The sequence below is a fragment of the Heteronotia binoei genome, chromosome 17 (genome assembly GCF_032191835.1).
Source record: "Heteronotia binoei isolate CCM8104 ecotype False Entrance Well chromosome 17, APGP_CSIRO_Hbin_v1, whole genome shotgun sequence".
Lineage (NCBI taxonomy): Eukaryota > Metazoa > Chordata > Lepidosauria > Squamata > Gekkonidae > Heteronotia > Heteronotia binoei.
Genome location: NC_083239.1, coordinates 5,116,366 through 5,127,499, shown reverse-complemented (window position 1 = coordinate 5,127,499; position 11,134 = coordinate 5,116,366).

Below are 11,134 nucleotides of genomic sequence, written 5' to 3'. Positions count from 1 at the left end.
AGTCCACACGGGAATTCTAGATATTAAACCCTTTCCGAAATTTCTTCCTCAGCGAATCCTCAAGGATGAAGGTATCTTCAATTAAATGGCCATAATATTAAAATACTTCTCAATTATTTCATATTATATTTCATAATTATTTCATATTATTTTTAATTTTAATTTATTTTTAAGTAAGGCACCATCTCAGAAGAATTCTCCATAGACTAAAGCATTCAGTTACATTGTGGTATAGCCTTGTGCGACCATCCTTCGGGTCATCCCTGCTCCGAAGGACGTCTGGCCAGTCTCAACCAGGACTAGGGCTTTTTCAGTCCTGGCCCCAGCCTGGTGGAAGAAGTTCACATCTGAGATCAGGATCTTGCAGGATTTATTTCAATTCTACAGGGCCGGTAAAATGGAGCTGTTCAGCTGGACTTTCAGTTGAGGCCATGGACATCCAAATTTCCATCTTGGTCTGCCCTGCTGTCAGCTCAGCCTAGTGAATTCAACATCCCATGACATGGGTCAGAAAGCTTCTGTTCTATGTTACCTGAGTGGTAATGCATGTTGCCTTAGTGGTAACTTCTATTGTGGTTTTAATATGAATTTAAATCGTTTGAATTTTAAACCCTGTAAGCCACCACGAGCACGCTTTGCTAGAAAGTAGAAACTATAGTTTTACAAGGTAGCTTCAGTAATCACCAGAAATTCTATGGTTTTTCCAGAGATTTCTAGAGCTACTTTTGTCAGTTCCTGTATCAACTTCTGGTGAGTATGTGAGGCTGTATTTTTTTTAAAAAAAAAAAAAAAAACCACAAACTTCAGTTTTGCTGTGTGGGGGAACACAACCCTTCTGCCAGTTATCACTGTTGTGGTCAAAGGAAGAAAAAGAATGTTTAAAAACAACATCAGCAATGGTGTGATGTCACTTGTGGGGAAACCCGGAAGTGATGTCACTTGTGGGGAAACCTGGAAGTGATGTGAGTCCGCTCTAGTTTTGGAGATTCCAACAAAGACATTATGTCAATTCTGGGTTTCCCCCAGAAGTGATCTTATTTATTTGCTTGTTTGTTTGTATCTTGCCCTTCTCACAAGCAGGCTTAGGGCAGGTTCCATTATAAAAACCACATCAACATTAATAAATAAAATGCATTTAAAATAACCAGAATATTGGCATTAAAACTAAGCAGTGCCTCAACAGATAGTCGCTCAGTTTGGCCCAAGTGGTCACTTGGACCTGAGGTCACTGAAGAGGAGGCCAGATATAAATTGAAAGCTCACTGCCTCAACCAAAGGCCTGGTGGAAGAGCTCTGCTCTGTAGTAGGACCCAGAGGGCCCTGGTCTCTAATGGAAGCTCACTCCACCAGTTGGAGGCCAGGGCCAAAAAGGCTCTGGCTGTAGTTGAGGCAAGACAGAAATCCCTGAGGCTGTGGACCACCCAGAGATGTTGGTTCGTAGACTGTAAAGTCCAATGGGGCTCACATGGGGAGAGGCAGTCCTGAAGGTATGCTGACCCCGGCTGTCCTTTCCTTATGTACCCTTAGAAGCTCATTGATTCATGAATCTTGAGCAGCGGAAGACATTTATTTCTTATTTCTTGATGCAAGGGCTAAAAGGACTGAGACAAGTTTTGTGGTTGCTAGATAACCATCTTAGGATTGTTATCACTGAGCAAAAGAGTCAGGGTTTTCAGAGTATGGGGGGACCGTTGGTCGAATGAAAGTTTAATAGTAATCCTTCATAATCTCAAAAAATCTGCATTCTAGCACAGCATGAAGGCCCCCAGCTGTTTAGGGCTTTAAAGGTAAGCACCAGCACCTTGAAACGGATCTGGTACTCATAGGGTTGCCAAGTCCAATTCAAGAAATATCTGGGGACTTTGGGGGTGTAGCCAGGAGACTTTGGGGGTGGAGCCAGGAACAAGAGTGTGACAAGCATAATTGAACTCCAACGGAGTTCTGACCATCACATTTAAAGGGACAGCACACCTTTTTAAATGTCTTCCTTCCATAGGAAATAATGAAGGATAGGGGCTTATAGACTTGGACCCCCTGGTCCAATCGTTTTGAAACTTGGGGAGGGGGGTACTCTGGGGAGAGGTACTAGATACTATACTGTACTGAAAATTTGATGCTTCTACCTCAAAAAACAGCTCCCCCAGAGCCCCTGAAACCTCCAGATCAATTCCCCATTATACCCTATGAGAATCGATCTCCACATAGGGAATAATGAAATGCTCAGCAGACGTTTCCCCCCCCGCCGCCCCCCCCCCCCCCAGTTTCTGGTGACTCTGAAGTGAGGGATTGGCCTCTCTACTCACGAGTTGCAGCCAACTTCTTCCAAGTAACACAGACACCCCAGCCCAAGAGGAAGCCTTTCCAATTGGAGACTGGAGCCTCCGGAGGGGGAAAGTCACATGGTGGCTTTGGGGGAGGGGCTTCCCCCACACCGGCCAGCTGACTGGGGGTGGGAAGGAGCCTGGGAAAGTGGAAGAACCTCGCTGTGACCTGGGGATTGGCAAGCCTAGGTACTCAATAAGCAACCAGTGCAGTTCACACAGCACAGGGTGGATACGTGTCCACACAGACAACTATGTAAACACCCCTGCTGCTGCATTCTGCACCAGCTGCAGTTCCCCGAGGAGAGTCAAGGGCAGCCCCATGTAAAGAGAGTTACAATAATTCAGCCTGGAAGTGATCATTGCATGGGTCAGTGTAGCCAGGTTGTGGGAGATGAGATATGGGACCAACTCCTGATCTGTCTCAGATGGGGGGAAAAAGGAGACCTGGCAGTGGCAGTGGCCGCCACCATCAGTGAGGTATCCAGGATTACCCCCAGGCTCTTCACCTTCAACGTTGGCCCTAGTGGAGCCCCACCAAAGGCTGGAAGCCTGATTCCTAATCCCAGTCCCCTGCAACCCAGGTGCAGGACCTCCATCTTTGATGGATTCCATTTCAGTCAACTCTGTTGCAACCATCCTGTAATGCATCACTTAGGTTTCTTGGAGCACAGTCCGGGTGGCTGGGTGTATCCTCATATTCCTGCTCCTCCCACTTTCATGGGTAGCAGAAATCAGGGTTTTAAACTTTAATGCTAGTCCATGATAAAGAAGCAAATTTTTAAATCTTCAAAACAAGAGGAAGCAAGACAGACTTGAGCAGATGCTTGATGTTAAGCTCATCTTTCTTTGCATTTGATACATTTTTTTTTTACTATGATGGTGAATAACTGCTCAAATCCAGTTTACAGACTGCTTCTTGAGCTACAAGAACTGCTTCATAGTGTTCAGAGTGAATTATTGCTTCTACTTATTGCTTTTAGGGAGGGACGGTGGCTCAGTGGTAGAGCATCTGCTTGGGAAGCAGAAGGTCCCAGGTTCAATCCACGGCATCTCCAAAAAAGGGTCCAGGCAAATAGGTGTGAAAAACCTCAGCTTGAGACCCTGGAGAGCCGCTGCCAGTGTGAGAAGACAATACTGAGTTTGATGGACCAAGTGTCTGATTCAGTATAAGGTAGCTTCATATGTTCATATGTTTGGGGAGGGACAGTGGCTCAATGGTAGAGCATCTGCTTGGGAAGCAGAAGGTCCCAGGTTCAATCCCCGGCATCTCCAAAAAAAGGGTCCAGGCAAATAGGTGTGAAAAACCTCAGCTTGAGACCCTGGAGAGCCGCTGCCAGTCTGAGAAGACAATACTGACTTTGATGGACCAAGTGTCTGATTCAGTATAAGGCAGCTTCATATGTTCATATGTAGTTTGTAACTGCTTTGAACTCTGCAATTCTTGACTCCTGCCGCATTACCTTTGAGAAGCAGCAAACTGGAGTTTCTTTTAAAACAAGGCAAATCAGGAGCAATATAATCCTTATCTGTTCATGATAGGTCACCTGTGGGACTAAAGAGTGAAACAACTAAAGAACTCCAAATATGAAGGAAAGTCCTTAACCTCTTTGCGCTGCATTTTCCTATCTTTGAGTGCTCAGCTGTTTGTTATTAACACTGAGTAGAATTTATGCCAGCTGCATCTCTGTGGATATATACAGGACACACGATGGTGCATGCCAGCGATGAAGAGATTAAGGAATACTCTACCTTCCCCTCGACAATTAAGACTGGATAGTTACTACTCAAGAGTTAATCTTCCATTGCATGACACTCCTCCTAAGAACAGGTATGAAATTTTAAGTGACTGTCTTCAAGAGGGGGAAGGTCTGGATCAGGGGTGTCAAACATGTGACCCGAGGACCAAATCAGGCCCCTGACAGTGCAGAATGAAGGCCTCCAATCAGGCCTGTGAGCAAGTCTGCTTCCTTCTCCCTCTCTCTTGCTTTCTTCAGTTATTAAATAAAATATTGCAAGAGTGCTGATCTTTAAAGTTTAATTTAAAAATTAATTTAAAGGGGTTTAAAAAAAATCTTTAATTGTGTTTGTGTCATTTATAAAGTTCATGTCTCTGCTACCTGGCATTACATTTTATGACACACACGGCCCAGCCAGACAAGCTCTCATTTATGTCAGTCTGGCCCACATAACAAATGAGCTTGATGCCCCTGGACGAACAGAATAATATTTTAGCCTTGTTAGCTTCTCAGACACTGCTAATTACGGATACTGTGACCAAGATTTATATGAAATTGGAGGTGATTTGGGGGGGAAATTCAAAGTAGTCATTCAGAGTGGGAATGTTGATGAAGCATTGTTGTAAAAGGCTAATGTTGGTCGGATAGGGCTAATGAGAAAGGTGAATAAGCTTAGGTGTTGCTTAACTGTCACCTAACAAAGGGAAATGGGTCTAAGGGAAATGGAGTTTAATTCTGAGTGAGCCAAAAGGTCTTAGGAGACCCACTGTGTTCATTTTTAGGCCAAAGCTGGTTCCCACGTGGGAAACATAGAGTGCTTTTTGGTATGGAGAACTCATAAATCAACTCATTTGATAGATGTAACTTTTAAATGCTATATTATTGGAACAGCCAAGCTTGAAAACAGTATCAGTATAACAGTATTGAATATCTTCATGCCAAGCACTCTGATTTAATAAAAGAGAAAATGGTTGAAGTCTGGTCAGGAGAGGGCCTTGGGTATCATTCAGTCACAACCCCCCCTTCTTCTCACATTCATGTGGCCATCTGGCAAAGGATGTTTATTTAAGTTTATTTCAATTTAAGAGAAGTGTCTCACTTTGTTTAGTACCTACACTCCCCCTAAAAATCCCAGGCCGAACTCGGCCTTATCTTGGTCACAGGCTGGCATTAGAAGGTAGAGGAAAATTACTGTTTTGCCCTTTGAACTCTGAATTCCAAACGTGTCTGTTTGTATCTATATAGCTGAATGTAACCATTCCATTTTTAGTCTTCTCAAAGATCCTGTCTTATCTGCAACAATGGAGTTTCAATAAAGAGCTTACTTTGATTGCAACAAAGAAATCTATTCTTGAACTACCTGTGCTTGACACCTCAATTAAAACATTTAGTAGAAAGCCATAGCATTAGAAAATGCTTAACCAGACCTACCACTATTTAAAAATATTCTTTTTTAAAGGAATAGAAAGTTATAAGGGATGGATTTCAAAGCTATACAATTTTTTACTCCAAACAGAAACTCAGTGGAAAAAAACATTGTAAATCTTGGCACAGAGATTGCAATGTTAATCTGTTTAAAACACAATGGGAGTATGCAAATATGCTCAATGAGATCAATCAATATCTGGATGATTAAAACCAGAATTCTAGATATTGAATTACAAAATCTCCACGGCGCTGCTAATAAAACTTGTTCTCCCGTGAGTCTAGGGTTTTCGTTTGATGTTGGCCATATGGCTTCCTATCTTTATTCTTTGCAAAGTCCTCAACAGCGTAGGGCCTTTTCATTGGCAAGATTTGATGTTATGCCATCAGCAGTTCTATATGGCAGATATCATAACATACCCTGCCCGGCCAGACTATGTCCATGTAAGTCTGGATCTATTGAAACCATTTCACATATTCTCCTGTATTGTCCTTTTTATCTAAGTATTCGTGGTCGATTTTTGGATCCTATTCTTTTAAATAAGATGGGTCTGGCTGATTCAGATAAGGTCCAGTTTCTTTTGGAGGATGTTATTCCTGACATAACTGTAAACACTGCCTTATTTCTGTACTGGGCCAAAATGATTCGTCAAGACAAGGAACAGTCTTGTTGTCCCATTTAACTGTGATCTTATGTAAATGTATTTTAATCCTGATGTCCAGTATTTTAACCTATTTTCTGTTTTTCAACCCATTGTTCTTTTAACCTGTTTTTACATACCATTAAAGGTTGATTGATTGATTGATATTTTATTTATTTATTTATTATTTAAATTTATATTCCACCCTCTCTGCGAGTGGGCTCAGGGCAGATCACATCATAAAAACAGGAACATATAAAATCAATATAAATAGCAATTTAACATCAATAGAACAATATACATTTCTTTAAAACACAGGGTTTCCAGCTGGAAGCATTGGTCTCCAACTTCATAAACGGGGCTATGTAAGATGGTAGATAGTACTTCAGCAATATCAACAGTGCCAGCAGTGTTGGGGGGACTAAGGTCTTCCTGGACACCCAGCTGCCTCAACCAAAGGCCTAGCAGAACATCTCTTTGTTCCACCAGGTTGGAGCCTATATATATATATATGTATGTGTGTGTGTATATATATATATATATATATATATATATATATACATACACACACATACACACATACATATATATATATATATATATATATATATATATATATATATATATATACATATACATATATACATATACATACATACCCTTTTGTGGTGGCAAATGGAGCACCTTGATTAGTTGGGACTGTGCTGCATCGAACTTTGACCTGTCAAACCATCAATCAAGTCTGTTGTATTCCATTGGTTGAGGGTGGGAAGAGGAGGGAAATAGCCATAGAAAGCCTTCCCCCAATTGGCTGAGGGCTCCTGGGTCTTCCTGGTGAGTATGTAAAAGGAAGAGAAGCGAGCAGAGCCCCTCTGTTTGTTTGGAACTGCTCTGCTTTCATTTTCCTGTTATTCTTAAGAAGTTGTTTGAAATACAACAGATGGTTACATTAATAATTTCCAGTGAGTAAATTGCTCCAGTGAGTAAATTGCCCCAGTGAGATCACAAAAGTGTGTGCTTGCAAACTGTGTGAGACAGAATGTGTGTGTGTTCACTTGCATTTAGTGGAAGTGCAGTCAGCTACTAGGGGCAGGGAAATGAAGACTATTCAGGGAAATGGCATTGTTGTATTTTTATTTGGGGGGAAGGGGAATGGGAAAGTCTCCTGGCTCCACCCCCAAAGTCCCAAGGTATTTTCTGAGTTGAACCTGGCAACCCTACAGCCAAGTTTGATTCTGTCAGTAAAAGGCTGGAGGAGGAGGCCCTTTCCAGGCCTATTTTGGCCTTTGAGGGCGAAAAGTCATATCAATCCTTTTAAATGCATCATAAAGAAGGTCAATTTTACAAGATTGCAAAGAAAAGTCCACCCAACAAGCACCTGGATGTAGGTTCATTTCATCAAAAGTCTTCCTCAGGAGTATTTCTATTTTCTTCAAAGTTATCAGCTTCTTATTACAGTTCAGTGTTGATATCAGTGTTAATATTAGGAGCCAGCCAGACCTTACTGTCTTCTCTAAATAGATATATATAATTTTTTTGGCCACTGTGTGACACAGAGTGTTGGACTGGATGGGCCATTGGCCTGATCCAACATGGCTTCTCTTATGTTCTTATGCAAAAGCCTTCTGAATTTTGATGGCAAAATGCTCTCAATATCACTTAAGTGTATAGTTCAGGAGCAAGCCAGTCCAGAACCTCTTCTCTAACTAGATGCAAAAATTTCTAAATTTTACAGGCAAAAAATTACCTCCAAAAAGTTTGAAAACTAATTCTACTTAAAGAAAACTATTCAGTACTTCAGGGCAGGGTCTCCCAGACCCAGGTTCCTACTGTGGAAGCTGACTGGGTGATTTTGGACCAGTCACAGACTTTCGGCTTAACCTATCTCAGGGTTGTGTGGATCAAAAGGGGGTGAGGAAAATTATGTAAGCTGCTTTGGTCCCCAGTGCAGAGAAAAACTTGGAGGGGGGAAGCAGATAGAAAACTGAAGAGAAGTCCAGGGCAGATAGAAGTGTTGAGCCAGATCCATTGGAGACACAAAGCACAGGCAACTGAAATAATTTAGTGAGTATACATGGGAGTATCTTGAATAAGACTCAAGACAATATGCGTTTAAAATTTTGTTTAATCAATTTTTAATGACATGGCAGCCACTGGTGAGCTGACTGAAGAAGGATTGACTCCGAAAGGAGGACAGAAGCAGCAGTCCGTTTGCAGCCACACCTGTTTTGGGAAGCAGTCATATCTATTTTGGAATCTCTTGGACTTTGTATAGCTCTGCAAACAAAGAGAGAACATTGTACACTTTTCTGTAGAATGCAATTTTTTGGAATACTACTGAATATTGTCTAGTAAAAAATTGTTTTGGTATATGCATTAGTAAAAACCCTCATGGAGTGTTCTATATTTATTTGCCTATTTATACCCATGAGCTCACCAGTTGGAGCCCCAAGACCTCCTGGCAGCACAACTGAACTCCGGACAACAGATCTGTCTCCCCTTGGGGAAAATAACTGCTTTGGAGGGTGGATTCTATGGCATTACATTCAGCTGAGGGCTCTCCCCCAAACCTTGCCCTCCTCAAATTCCACCACAAAATCTTCATGAATTTCCTACCAACCTGGAACTGGCAACTCTAGTGAAAACTGGCCCCAATGAGTTTATCCCTCTCTTAAAATATAAGAACTTAAGGGCATCCAGTGAAACTTGGCAATAGACAAAAAGGAAATACTTCTTTAGACAAAGAGTGATTAAAATTTATTTGCTGCCAGGCAATGTAGTGGTGGCTACAGGAATAAAAACAAATTAGGTAGATTCATTGAGGATAGGTTTATTAGCCATGGTGACTAAAGGCAAACACCACATTCAGAGACAGTCTCTGAATTCCATGGTCAGGAGGCAATGTCAGGGGAAGGACTCAACCCCTATGCCCTGTTGCTGGCCTTCCAGAAGAACTGGTTGGCCGCTGGAGAAGTGTGTGTGCACAAAAAAGCTCATACCTTGAATAAAACTTTGTTGGTCTTAAACTTTATTCTTTGCTTCAGACCAACATGGCTACCCGCCTGGTTGGCCCCTGTGTGAAACAGGATGCTGGACTAGATGAACCATTGATCTGATCCAGCAGGGCTCTTCATCTATCCTTATTTGTTATTGAGTCCTGTAAATAGCCCCCCAGCAGCCATTCCCGATGTTCTAATGTTCTGATCAATAGATCAAAAGCTTAGTTTGCCACTACTGTGTTCTGTGCTTCTGCTTTGTTACAAAAATATGTCGCTCTGCTGGTTCTAAACCTCATGGTTAATTCTGTCTCTGGATGAATCCATTGATGTACCTAGGGACTGGGGTAGAGTATCAGTTCTTTTTCACACTCATGCTTTGGGATTCCTTCCTGCAGAGGCTTATCTTGTTAATTATGCGGTATTTGGACCTCAGCTGTTTTTTTTTTGTTTAGCATCTGTCACAGAGTGGGTTTCGCTTCCATGCTTCAGCTGGCTTGCAGTTCCTTTATACTGCATTGTACTGCCTATCATATAATCTGAACTTAATTTTCCACAGAGATATATAAATACGGTTATTTTTCCCTTTTAATTTTTGTGCATGATCAAAAAGCCTATTTTTGTCCTGGCTATGTTCTTTTGCAAATTTCCCAGTCACCCAGTGAGCTTTCAAGGAACCCCCAGGTTTGCAGAAAAATCTTAAAACTTATTGAAAATTGATTTAAAAAAAACAAAACAAAACCCTTGCAAATGAAGGTCTCAGCGCTTGTGCAGAAATGCCACATTTCCCAGCCCTGCTTCTTCTCAGTAGCATCTATTGGAGCCACTGGCAGAAGTGCTTTTAGCAGGAATCATAGAATCATAGAGTTGGAAGGGACCTCCAGGGTCATTTAGTCCAACCCCCTGAACAATGCAGGAAACTCCAAATATCTCCCCTAAATTCACAGGATCTTCATTGCTGTCAGATGGCCATCGAGCTTCTGTTTAAAAACCTCCAAAGAAGGAGAGCCCACCACCTCCCGAGGAAGCCTGTTCCACGGTCAGGAAGTTCTTCCTAATGTTGAGCCGGAAACTCTTTGGATTTAATTTCAACCCATCGGTTCTGGTCCTACCTTCTGGGGCCACAGAAAACAATTCCACACCGTCCTCAATATGATAGCTCTTCAGGTACTTGAAGATGGTGAGCATATTGTTCCTCAGCTGCCTCCTCTCCGGGCTAAACATGCCCAGCTCCTTCAATAGAAGGAACTGATGATACCAACGATGCCATAGTTCCCTTTCCTCACCAGAGTCTAACTGTGAGGAGGGAGAAAGAGAGAAGCCAGAAGCTTCTGGGTTCAGGGCCAGCTGCAGGCAGAGCCCAGGAGTCACCCTGGGCCTAGCCTAGCGATTGATGGACCTCAGAAGCTGCTCCAGGCTTAGCAGCTGCAGACTCCATGAGGTGTGTGAGACTTGGCTATGCTGGCAGATTCAGGGAGCTGCATGAGGCCCAGATGCAACAGCAGAGGACTCTGGGAGACACATTGGGCCTGGAGGTGGCTGCAGTGGTGACCAAGACCTATGGTGCGCTCAGCCACAGCAGCAGTGGATCCTGGGAGCCACAACAGACCTGGCCACAGTGACAGAGGACCCCAGAGAGCCATGCCGCACTCCACCACAGCTGATGCAGATTCTTCAAGGCAGTGGGGCCCGGATAAAGCAGCAGACTCTGGGAGCAGCATGTGACCTGGATGCAGCCGCAGCAGTGACGGGGAGCTGCACAGGACTCAGCAAGCAACTGAAGGGAGGAAGGAAGCCCCCTGCCCCCCACTGCTCTTGCAGGCTGCTACTTGTACTACTCAAAGTGGGCTCATTGTCTGGTGTGCCAGTGCCCAAGCAAGAACACAGCAGGGAGATTCCAAAAGCGGACAGAGCTTTATTGCAACTAAGGATACTCCAGGTAGCAAAGATCCCCAGAAGTTCAAAGCTGTTGTCTCTGCATTCATTTCTTGTACATTTTGGTGAGCAAGTTT